Source organism: Cololabis saira, chromosome 12 (genome assembly GCF_033807715.1).
Source record: "Cololabis saira isolate AMF1-May2022 chromosome 12, fColSai1.1, whole genome shotgun sequence".
Classification (NCBI taxonomy): domain Eukaryota; kingdom Metazoa; phylum Chordata; class Actinopteri; order Beloniformes; family Belonidae; genus Cololabis; species Cololabis saira.
In genome coordinates, this window is record NC_084598.1 from 16,997,282 (window position 1) to 17,009,380 (window position 12,099).

Consider the following 12,099-nt stretch of genomic DNA (forward strand, 5'->3'; position numbering starts at 1 on the left):
GAAAGCTGTGATGCTGAATGAGAGCTGAGCGATGCTGAACTTTGTGGTGGTGGACAGCAAAGTTTGTCAAGGATGTCAGAAGGCTCCGGAATTGAAATCCAGTATAAAGGCTTAATTGTTCATTTAGAAGTTAATATTTCAAAACATAAAAAAGATTTTAAAAATCTGAATCAAATAGTAAAAGTCTTGTGAATGGTTTCTAGCTGAAAGTATACTGTAGTAGTAAGGTCTCAAAGTGGTGAAAGTTTTTCAAGGATTTGAAGGTTTCCCCATTCTATTTCAATGGGCCCCAGGTTTTGGAAATCCATTAAATATCTTAAAACGTTCAAGGATATGAAAGACCAAAAGTCATTCCCTCCTATTCCTGAACAAGTTGAACATTTTAAGACCCGAATGGCTAAAATAGCTCAAAAATGTGGAAGGAGTTTAGCGGCGATAAATGGCTGAAGATTTAATAAATAAATAGAAAAAAGATCACAATAGTTTTAATGCTTTACAGCATTCAACCAATAAAAGAGAAAAAGGATCACTACAATAACTAGAAAAAGGCTGCATTCCCTTTGAAAATGCAGGGTTGAATGCTGACATGCGGAATGAAAGCTTTGATGAAAAAACCACAGAACAAAAAAAAAAAAATTTAAATTGCCAAAAATCAGGTTAAAATTTGAAGAAAATTGCAATACATAGCTTAAACATTTGAAACCTCTTGAGATGATGGAAGAATAGGAGTTGAAGACAGGAGAAGGCACTTAAAAGAGGATTATTTTCTAAAGAGAAGAAGATGGGCTGAAGACAGGAAGACAAGTTAAAGAGAGGAAGATGACACCAAAAGAGTTGGATCAGCTGAAAGTGAAGACCAGCTGAAGCCAGGGATATGATATAATAATAATAATAATAATAATAATAATAATAATAATAATAATAATAATAATAACAACCAGGACCACAATAGGTTGAATACTTTACAGTAGGGCTGTAATCTCCCAGTTGACTGGTCGATTCATTAGTCGATGCGGCCGGGCTCGACTAAGATTCTGATTGGTTGATTCTTTAATTTGTTTTTATTTCCATCGGGGGGGAAGTTCTAAAAGGGGTGTTTTCATCGCAAATCTTTTTCACAGGTAACAGTCCATCTTTGGACACCCCCCTTGCTATTTTGGATTAGCCCAACCCAATGACTAGAGACGGATAGATTGTAAAGTAGAAGACAAGGTCCAGGGATTTGTTGAACTCTATCATGTCAAAGACATCTGCAGTGTGACAAAATTTCCTAAAAATAGACAATGGAAAAAAGTTGAGCGCAAACTTTGCAAGCAACAGTTTGAATATCACAGCTCCTCATCAAACCTGGTTTAAAATCACATGAAAACAATAAGCCAATTTGCCCCATCTGTTTTGACAATATGAACATATCAGAATTGACACATTGCAATGTTTTAGTCTAATAGTTGTTTTGTAACTGAAGGCGCACCCACCCGCAACAATGGTGGCATCCCCCAGATACACCCAGACCACGCTGGTTGTTTCGCCTCTCACTCCGATCCACGAGTGTGCTGGCAGCGCAGGTTCGAGTCCCGGCCTGTCGCTCTATACTGCAATGTCTCCCCCCCTTTCTCAATAAAGGCCACTAGTGCCACAAAAACCTTTAAAAAAAAAAAAAAAAAAGCATAAGGGCGAAAGTTGAAGCAACAACGTATTTGCTCCAATACAGACTTGATCTGCGTAGCACCCTCCATGGATCATATTGCTAAAAGATAGGTTGTCTCTTTCACAAACCACTGCTGCTTTGCTGCATCCATATTAATTCGTCGTATTTGAAAATGGCGCCGTCTCGCAGTCTTGCTATTGCCGTTGGTCTTAACAACTACGCCCCCTCACTTACGTAAGCGGTTCTTTCCTCTAGCCCAGCAAAGAGTTGGTGCTACCTTGGAACCGGTTTTTCTAGCCCGGAGCCAGTTCTTTGTCAATGGAAACAAAAAGCCTGGTTCCAAACTCAGCACTGGCCCAGAACCAGCCCTGGAACCGGTTTGGAACCTGTCTTTTAGTAATTTGATCCACAGAGGTATGCGGACCAAGTCCGTATTTGAGCAAAAACATTGTTGTTGCTTCAATTTTCGCGCCAATGCAAACGCAGAGACGTAACTAACGTTTATAAAATAATAATAAATGATTGCAATTTCAGTAGGGTCCTTGCACCCTTGTGCTCAGGACCAAAATAAATATGAGCTTGAGAAAACAAGAGAAAGTCGACAATGTTTGTTGTTGTTGTTGCTGCTCAAATACATCAGATTGCCACTGGTTTTACAAACATAACTCATTTGACAAAAAAAACGATTTAAAAAAAAGAAAAGACAAAAATCTCTTCCATGTGTTTAACTTTAAACATCAGTTAAAGGGGGATGTCATAGGCTGCTGCTCAACCTAGCTGATCTGTGATGAAGGATGGTAAAAGAGAAATATACACCAACTTGTGAGGATGCCATGCGGTAAAAGTCATTCTACCCATTAGTATCTTTTATTGAAAATAATAAATAAATGGATAAATAAGGAACAAATAAAAGCAAAAGAAAAATTATATTGATACATAGCATTGAGCAGCAGGCATTTCCTCACTAACCTCCCAGGTATTGGAAATCACTTGATTTCTTTTTTGAGCTGCTAGGAGTTAAAGGGACAAAATATGAGATGGAAAAGAGCAGAAATTATATACAGTATTCCCTTTGTGTTTATGTATTAAAATATATACTCAGTATGTTGATGGAAAACATATTTGAAACCACAACCTAGATGATGGGTGCATCTTTGAGGCACTTAATGTATCCTATCTATCATGAAAAAGAAAGAGATAACCCACACAGGTTTCAAACACGGTCATCAACCATCCACCATGATAGACTGCTACCATGCTGGCGCACCAAGCAAACTTCACAACCTGCTGACTCAAAACAAAGGAAACGTGTGGCATAAGTATGATGGCTTTTCTAGCAACTAAGGAATTGGGATTCTGTTTATCAATACAATCTGTCAGATTTTCGGACACCCCTGGTACCCTGGATTGTTTCTAAATCTGATGGGACCACTTTTGCGGGCCGTGGCCCTGTTACTCCGACAGGAGGGAATCTCTTTACCCAAGTCCCACACAGAGCGTGGACTCTCACGTTCTTCCAAGCTGTGCACCTGGTGCTCCGACCGCGACTGAGCACTCTGGCCCGGGCCCAGCGTGCCCCTGGTACACTCATGGGTAGCAAACCGGCCTAACAAAAGCTTGGATCAAGGCCTGACTTTCAATAGATCGCAGAGAGGTAGCTGCTCTGCAACGCACGAAACCCTGACCCAGAATCAGGTCGTCTGCAAGTGATTTTAGCACCAGGTTCTCCACAAACATGCGCAATGGGAGAGGGGCGATCATCCTTCGGCCGCACCCCAGCCCTGTCGCGAACGGCTCTCCACACCGGCCGGAGCCGGCTATCCTGGACCAACCGAAGATCCGAGGCGCTCCGGTATCGTTAAGTCTTGGCGGGATTCTGACTTAGAGGCGTTCAGTCATAATCCCACAGATGGTAGCGTCGCACCATTGGCTCCTCAGCCAAGCACATACACCAAATGTCTGAACCTGCGGTTCCTCTCGTACTGAGCAGGATTACTATTGCAACAACACATCATCAGTATGGTAAGACTAACCTGTCTCACGGCGGTCAAAACCCAGCACACTATTACACTACTACTCCCTATTAGTGGGTGAACAATCCAACACTTGGTGAATTCTGCTTCACAATGATAGGGAGAGCAGACATCGAAGGATCAAAAAGCGACATCGCCATGAACGCTTGGCCGCCACAAACCAGTTATCCCTGTGGTAACTTTTCTGACACCTCCTGCTTAAAACCCAAAAAGTCAGAAGGATCGTGAGGCCCCACTTTCACGGTCTGTATTCATACTGAAAATCAAGATCAAGCGAGCTTTTGCCCTTCTGCTCCACGGGAGGTTTCTGTCCTCCCTGAGCTCGCCTCAGGACACCTGCGTTACCGTTTGACAGGTGTACCGCCCAAGTCAAACTCCCCACCTGCCACTGTCCCCGGAGCAACAGACGTAATTGTAGATCCCAATACCATTATTTTTGCCATAAATGGCAAGTATTTACAATTCTAATTTCAACATGGAAATACTCTTGGGGACAGCTTTAAATACTAATTTGTTTTAACTAACTTAAACTTTAAATAACTGCACAAAATTCCTTTTCCATGGCATCTGCTTATTTGTCCATATGTGTTGTGTCACTTCCAGAACATTCATTGGATGTGAATAACTTGCGCTTCATTATAAGTTTTGTCTTTGCTCTATAACAGAAATTATGGATTGTTTAAAAAAAATAAAGTTACTCAAGACTCGGTGTAAACGGCGTGCCCTGACATACCCCCTGAACACGAACCACTACATCCTCAACTGCTCCCTTCACTGCCCCCACCTCATTTCCTGTTATCTTTCTAATAATAAATCATTATATCCTGCTGTAATCTCTTCTGTTTTTAATACAGAAATAATGCTTGACGAGGTCTCAGTTTTATGTTATTGAACAAGTATTTTCTGTTATAGTATCTTCCAGAAATTATGATGTGTAAGGCTGGGAACATCAATACTTAAAAATTACGGACATCTTCTACCTCTGGTTTGACTTCGACTTGCAGCACTGATATATAACTTAGGCACAAAAATTGTAAGATTTGCAACTTGATGAAAAGAAATGACAGCCATCTTAAAAGAATTAAACACACAAGTGCAGCATCCTCCGACGAGCAGCAGAATGGGAGTTGTTTGACAAAGCTTTAAGTTTACAGATAAATTAATTTTTTAGGGTGCTTTCACACCTGTCCTGTTTGGAGCAGTTGTTCCGAAACAGGGAGCGTTTCGGTCTAAAGATCGATTTGTTTGGTATATGTGAACACAGCAATTGCGCTCGGATGCGGCACAAAACAAGCGAGCCGAGATCGTCTAGGAGTCTAGGTCTCGGCTCGCTTCCATTCGAGACCTGGAGCGGTGCGTTTTTTTTATTTGGAGTGAGAACATAATCGAGACAGCAACCGACAACTCCATTCATTGTGTATGTGCTGCCGCGGCGCAAGAAGAAGAGTCGGCGTAGAGCCTCCACCACCTTCTCTCCTATTGGACACAACTTTCTCTCTTCTCCCTTCTCTTAAATTTTTGGAACATTTCAATCTCGCCCGCCACCGAGCTCGGCGGCAGAGCGGTCCGCTCTTGTGCCGGTAGCCCATAAATGAATGGGATCGCCGGCAGCGGTCTGCGCTTTGCGCCCTCTCTGTGAAAGGGGCTTTATAACGATTGTTGCTATTCCCGGGGTACGGAAGAGGAAACTCCTTCCGCGTTCAGTTCTGACCAATGAGAGAACAGTTGGTTCGTGCATGGCATTTGTTAACAGCTTTGAACCGCTACAGACGGTGGCCTTGTGAACACAAACACATGAAAAACGAAACAACTATCGATTTAGCCCCTGAATCGGAACAAAACAATCGGGCCACAGGTCTGAAAGCACCCTTAATCAAGTTCAATAAATCTAATCAAAATCAGACAAGGTGAGTTTTTTTTATAATGTTGGCTCTACAGCTTTTGCCTCCAAAAGAGAGCAAGCGTCTTGGTAATTACCATCTTGATGGAAGATCAGAATTTCAAACTGGGTCATGCACTGGGTCCCTTCTATACGCGTTTGCCTCATCCTGCACCAGCTTGTATCTTTGCTACTCTCCTGACTATTCTTCAGGCCTCTGTCACAGAAAAACATCTATACAGCATGAAAATCCCATCACCATATTTGAGTGTAGAGGTGGCATTAACAAGGTGATGCTCAGTAGATAATTTCTTCCACAAATGCAGCTGGAAACTATACCCAAAAGGTTTAATCTTTGTTTCATCACATCAGAGGATTTTTGGTTCTTTTGGTCCGAGAGTCAGTCAAATTACATTTCGTAAATTCCAATCCCACTGTTATACTGATTATAAGAGTGTTGTACAAAGTTGTCTCACTGTATCAATATCCATAAAGGAACCCTGGAGCTCATAATCCTCAATTCTGCCAGAAGATCTCAATGATGTTTCCCAAGGGTCTAAATACCTACTTGAGATTGCCATCATCCGTGATATAAAGTACCAGGGAGATTAAGTAGCTCTGTCTTAAGAGTCTAAAGGTCAAACAAACAAATCAGCTATGTGGAACCTTTCTTCAGGGTTGTGCTGAACTGTGGGTGTGTTTACTCATGTTTTTGAAAGTTGTGAAACAATCAGAGTAATGGTTAATCTCTCTGATTCGCTGCTTTGTCCTCCCAGCCACAGCTCACTCTGCATGTGCCTCTACTCCGCTTACTAAAGTGCACATGAATCCACGAATTCCATCAGCAATATCAAAATATAATAAGCCCCTGAACTGTAATTATGAAGATTTGAGGAAACCGAAGAGCGCTTCAAATCAGCTGTGCAGGTATCTGGACTGTAGTGAAAGATAAGAGAATAAATTTAATTGACAAAGAAAAAAAAGAAAAAGGTACCCTAAATCAATGAAAGCTTCTAAAGATTTGTTCCTGGTTAACACATCCTGACACAACAAAGTGGAGCTGCCAAAACAACAGGACAGCAGATCAGCTCACGCTGCAGTCGGGGGGGAAGCAGGGGACAGCACGAGGAATACCAGGGAGCGGATCGCACGGACTAGAATGGCTACCATTCGAGTCAAAAAACATGACTCCACAAGAAAGGAGAAAAAAAAAAGAAGAACAAATGTCAAGATAGATTCAAAGAAGGCAAAAACAAGACCAGGATGGCCATAAAAAAACCCAAATGCCACATACAATTCCATCAAGAGGCCCCATCTAACCCCGCCTCCCAAAGCCTTTTACACACAAACAGCTCCTCCTCAGCTGGTGTGTGAGGTGCTTCCCCCCTCCCTCCCTCCCTCCCTCCATCTGAACCGGTCGCCAGCATCACCTGCTAACCTCTCTCCCCTCTCTCCCCAATCAGCAAACATATTGCATCACTGTCACCCTCCTCCTCCTCAACGCACTCATCCCACCATCCGCTAAGCAAAAACCCTTCGTCGGTTTTTCCATGTTCCCACCGAAACCTTTAAGGAGCATGCAGACGTTCATGTGACTGCATATGTGCAAAAACCTGGACTGGAATCGACTGTAAAATGGTCAGGTTAGGGGGTTCTCTGGCATCTTGCGTTCCCACATGCCACCACTTGGGCTACAGACACATAAAGCTGAAAAGGTGATCGAGCCACAGAACATAGTTATTGATCATTTATTATTTTACATTTCTAAAGCGGCTGCGTAATGCATAGGTCCACATATAGAGGAATGCAACTTAAGAATTAAGAGCAACTAAATGTCAGAAAGCACTCGACACAATCCTGAGATAAACAGAAAAGGAAGGCTGGAGAGCAGGTAAGGATTACACTTATCATTTTATAGTTTGACAATTATTTTCTGATTTATTAATCCGAGTTTTAGAACAAAATCTTCCACATTTTCCAGGGCAATGACTTCAATAAAAACCAGCAGATATCACATTTGAGAGGTTGGGATCTTGAAGCACAGCTGCCTGGCCAAAGGCTAATTTTATCCAGAAGCATTATTTGACCAAATCTTTCAACCCAATTGTCAAGATGTATTATTTTGTTTCCAGGTTATAGATCACATGGTGACAAATAGTGAAAATGACTACTAGATGAGCCATACTTATATGCAAATATGCATTCAAATACCAACTCCAGTATCAACCTGGTATATCTCTGTGCTCCACACTGTCACACACCTCAGCATCACATCCATATCATTTCTGTTTGTCCACTCTAAAGAGAAGACTATCATCCAGTGAGAGCCAGTGCTCCTCGTGTCATGCTTATGAATACAGTAATTTTGAGGGTACAGACAGACACAAAACACCAGCTGGTTGTGTAAGGGATCAAACCGTGAGCTTACACATACATCGGGAAGCAGGCAGTGCATGTATGGATAGTCCTCTATAGCACCAGTTAGCTAGGTGGAGCAACGTGGAAGTCAGTTTGATATATTTCAGCAGGTGCTCTAACTGAAGAGGTAAAAAACTGTTAACATCCAATATTGATAATTATGGAACATTTTGAGACAACCTTCAGGTATAACACTTTATTTAGGGCTGTACAAATCTGAAAATCAATCATTCAGTGAGCCATTCAGCCATCACACACCATGATCAGAGCCCAGCTTCACATCAAGTTGCATTTATTGCACATGAAAATTTCCTCGCACTCTTTTCACCTCTCACATTTTTAATACAATGCATGTTGTCATTCCGTGCAGCGCCGTTGGAGGGGCTGTGGCTTAGTAGGAGATCATACCCACATTCTATTTGATTGCCCAAAACTATTAGGATTATGGCAAAACATACCAGATGAAATTAGGAAATGTCTAGATATAGAACTACCTTTAGAGCCATCCTATTTTATATTAGAAATATTACCAGAAGATCTAGATGATAATCAGAGATTGCTATTGAGAGTCCTTCTTGTTTCTGCTAAGAAGATGATCATGATCTCCTGGCTGAAGCCCCAGTCCCCCACAGTAACCCAATGGAGGGAGAAGGTTAAGGAGGTTTTTTACATGGAAAACATAACAGCAAGGCTACATTTAAAGATAGATGTCTTCTTGATTAAATGGTCGCCAATTATTTCATATTTCCTCAACTGATGTGATCTGCTATATGTGAGAAGTGACTTTCTTTTGTTGTGGTATTCTTGATTTTTTTTTATTTGTGGTCTCTCTTAAATGTGCACTTTGTAGTACATGTGTACTCATACCCCTCTGCCTATGGACTACTCATCCTCATAGGGATTATGTGACACATGGACAATGAACAGATGCAGAAACCCACGGACTACTTCATGCTGGTACCTTTGCCGTATATTTGGCTATATGACTGCACTGTATGTCTGAACTTGTTAAAAGAAATAAAAAGAAGTTAAAAAAAAAAGTTGCATTTATTGTACTTCTTTACAGACACTATAAAGGAGACAGGTAGATTGGAGAGACGTGGAGTGGAGTGGCTGTCTCCGCCCGCTAAAACCACCTGCTATGAACAGATCAATACAAATATTTCAATGATCGTTTTAGCTTTAAAAAAAAACAAACTTGTAATATCATTAAGAAGAAAAGATATCCTCTTTTGAAGCTTTTGTTCTTGTACATATGATACACAACAATGTTCACAATCTAGAAGGAATTAATATAGTTTTTATTTGATAAGCTATTTCCACTCATTTTTGATACAATTTTAACAAACAGTTATTTAGTTGCTCAATTCACTACATCCAGTGGTGTTCGTAACAATAATATCTAATGATTTGCGTTAACTATAAAACAGAAATTCAGAATGATTTTTTGTTTGTTTGAGGTATGTTTTAAAATCACTTCAATTTATTTCTTAAAACAAAAGAATATATTTCCAAAAACTGATGAAGAAGCCTGATGAAGGACCTTTTTTTTTCCCTTTCGCAACTTGGCTCTAAATCCATTAAGTTAATCAAAATTCAAAGTGTAATATGCCACCTGGACAGACATGTTTTTATACTTAATGTTTGAGGCTTAAACTAAAATCAACGGATGCCATACTAATTCATTGATTTATTTTGGTTTAAAAAGTTCAAAAAACTTGTAATTAGTAATGTAATGTGCTATAGATTAGCTATTTTAAGCAATGCCTTTTTTGCAGAGGGGAAAACTTGTACCTTCTTTCTAAGGAGCAATTTGAGTAAAATCAGAAATATTTCCAACTAGTAGCTTATGATTGTCGTATTCAATATGATACGTTCATAGCAGGTGAGGTGGTGAGGCTGCACAGGGCTCCACTATGGAGGTAGATTTGTGTCTTAATTATTCAACCAAAAAAAAAAAGATTGCTTCAATCAAAAAATATATTTTCAATTAAAAAAAATTCACTTAAAAAAAAAAATGAATGCAAAAATATATTTGAGACACAAAAAAATGCATTTGAACACTGTTCAAGTGTAGACACTTGTCACTCAAACATGTCTGACTCTGGGCTGACCAATGGGGAAGCATCCGCCCACTGCGGGATGTTTGTGTCAAAAGGATTCAATCAAAAAAAAAAAAGGCTTCAAAACTTTTTTCAATTCAAATCGAAAAAATATATATTTTCAATACAAAAAAAAAGTGTTCAAATGCAATTTTTTGGTCCCAAATATTTTTTTGCATTCAACAACACTTTTTCTTTGATTGAAAAAGTTTTTTTTATTGAAGTGATTTTTTTTCATTGAAAATTATTTTTTGATTAAAATGATAAAGACCCAAATGTCCTACCCATGATATGGCCCAAACACAAAAAGCACTACTTCAATCAAAAAAGTTGCTTCAAACAAAAAAAAACTTCACTTCTATCAAAGAAAACATTTCCAATCAAAGAAAAAACAGTGTTCAAATGCATTTTTTTGAGTCTCAAATAATCTTTTGCATTCAAACACTTTTTTTCTTTGATTGAAATCATTTTTTTTTTTAAATTGAAAATATATTTTTTGCAATCTTTTTTTTTTTGATTGAATAATTAAGACACAAATCTACCTCCATATTCCACGGGGCTGTGACTGGTCGCGGGGCCACGCTGCTGCCCCCTGCAGATGCACACAGGCACATTGGAGAGTGAAACGGAGGACGGAAAATGGTTAACAAGGCTTCCTAAAGGCTGATTTATGGTTCCGCGTTACACCAACGCAGAGCCTACGGCGTAGGGTACGCAGAGACGCGCACCGTACCTTGCGCGTCGCCGCGTACCCTACGCCGATGGCTCTGCGTCGATTTAACGCAGAACCATAAATCAGGCTTAACAGGAGAGCCCGATCAATTACTCTTTTCACCTCTCACGTTTAAATACAATGTATGTTGTCATTCCGCGCAGCGCCGAGCAGCTGAGGACACGGAGCCAGCCGCACTTTCAGCGCTCCTGCAGGCTGCTGCACACACAGACAGACAGCAGGCACAGGCTGCCTGAAATAACTAAATAAAATAAAATAAACAGCGGTACCTTCCTGCAAACATAATGCACACGACACGCACAGGTCTGAGTGTGTTTGAACAAGCGCAGGTCGGCAAACATTTCAGTCCAAATTCCCTCATGTTCCCTCAAGCGTCGGGATGGAAAGGAATGAAACTGTTAAATATATCATTATAGGATGTTTGATATGTGTCCTGTTCGAGCGTGAAACATGAGAGTCCAGCCCGTGCGCATCTCCCCAAAACTTCCCCGGTAACGCGTGAATTGGAAACACTTCTTTGATGCAGCACATCGTGCGTAAATCGACCAGACAGAGTGATTTTATTCAAGTTTGTTAAACGCTTATAAAACACATGACACCTAAGGTGCACTTTGTGTGCGTGGTGGAGGTTTGCACCTTTGCTGTCAGCCTAAAGGAGCGTGCACTGTGCCCTCCGCTGCGCACCCATGCCAATATTGTGTGCGCGCCGCCGCTACAGACCCAACTCACTACGTTTCCGTGTTCTGTCGACATGCAAAGCCGAGAATAAAATCAGGTTTAATTGACTACATTTGTTGCACAAGCAGAAGTCCAGTCTTACCTTGTGAACGAGTGTGTCTCTCGGATCGATAATTTCTTCTTTACACCATTAACTCTCCGCCATCTTCAGCACTGTTTGTTTAAATGGGAAACGCCACCGAAAGCCCAAGAAGCCAGTTCTGGAAGTTGAGGCGGCGCGGGGGGTTCTGGGAAACCGAGTTTATTCTTGGAAGGTGCTGCGTTTCCGGCTAAAGCGATCCAGTGCGGAAACGGACTACAAGAAGAAGCCACAACCACAGCACGGAGGAGGGGGAGGCGGTGGATCAGGCACCGTCTGTCTAGCTCTGGCTCCCAGCAGACGGACGTCAGCGACGACAGAGATGTTGGAGATGTGTGTGTCTATTAAGGTCAGAACATCAGGAAAAGCAAACACTGAAATATTTGATTTGGAAGGTGGGGACAGAGGTTCAGAAAGTAGACAATTTCCACACTTTTTTTTTTTCTCTCAATAGTGCGTTTAGGTGCAG

General features: G+C 41.0%; 1 protein-coding gene across 2 annotated transcripts in view; it reads right to left on the bottom strand.

The window, feature by feature from the left end:
* LOC133456991 (nuclear receptor coactivator 3-like) overlaps nucleotides 1–11,734 on the bottom strand; it is an 89,490-nt gene extending 77,756 nt beyond the window's left edge. For both annotated transcript variants that reach the window (XM_061735771.1, XM_061735772.1), the window contains exon 1: nucleotides 11,634–11,734. The gene's annotated coding sequence lies outside the window, so the exon portion shown is untranslated. The remainder of the gene's footprint in view (nucleotides 1–11,633) is intronic.
* Between the last annotated feature and the right edge of the window lie 365 nt (nucleotides 11,735–12,099).